Source organism: Propithecus coquereli, unplaced genomic scaffold (genome assembly GCF_000956105.1).
Source record: "Propithecus coquereli isolate 6110/MARCELLA unplaced genomic scaffold, Pcoq_1.0 Scaffold159, whole genome shotgun sequence".
Taxonomy (NCBI): Eukaryota; Metazoa; Chordata; class Mammalia; order Primates; family Indriidae; genus Propithecus; species Propithecus coquereli.
Genome location: NW_012140413.1, coordinates 975,559 through 976,011, shown reverse-complemented (window position 1 = coordinate 976,011; position 453 = coordinate 975,559).

The window sequence follows — 453 nt, the reverse complement described above, 5'->3', positions numbered from 1 at the left end:
TAATTATTTATAAATAACAACCTTTCTTGTAAAATCTCTCACAAAACAGCAATGGGAGCAAGTTGCTTCAGCATGCTAAAATTATTATGTCAAGCACAGATGATATTCTAAGTGATGTAACACTAAAAGCATGTCACTAAAATCAGAGTGCAGAAAGCAGTGGCCTCTAACTCCATTAATATTTAGAGTTATCTTGGAAGTCCCAGGGAACTTAAAAAAAGAAAAAGTTAAGAATTGGAATATGCATTGTAAAAGAAGAGAGATATGTTGTTTTGCTGATGATATTTGCATACCTAGAACGTATACAGTTAAAAAATGAAAAAAAGGGAAAAACCAAAAATCAGTAATTTTGATAAACTACCTGCCTGCAGAACCTCCTAGGTGACCACAATCAAGTATGAGTGTCGCTGAGCTCAGCAGAATTACTCAATTAAGCCCAGCCTAATTAATATG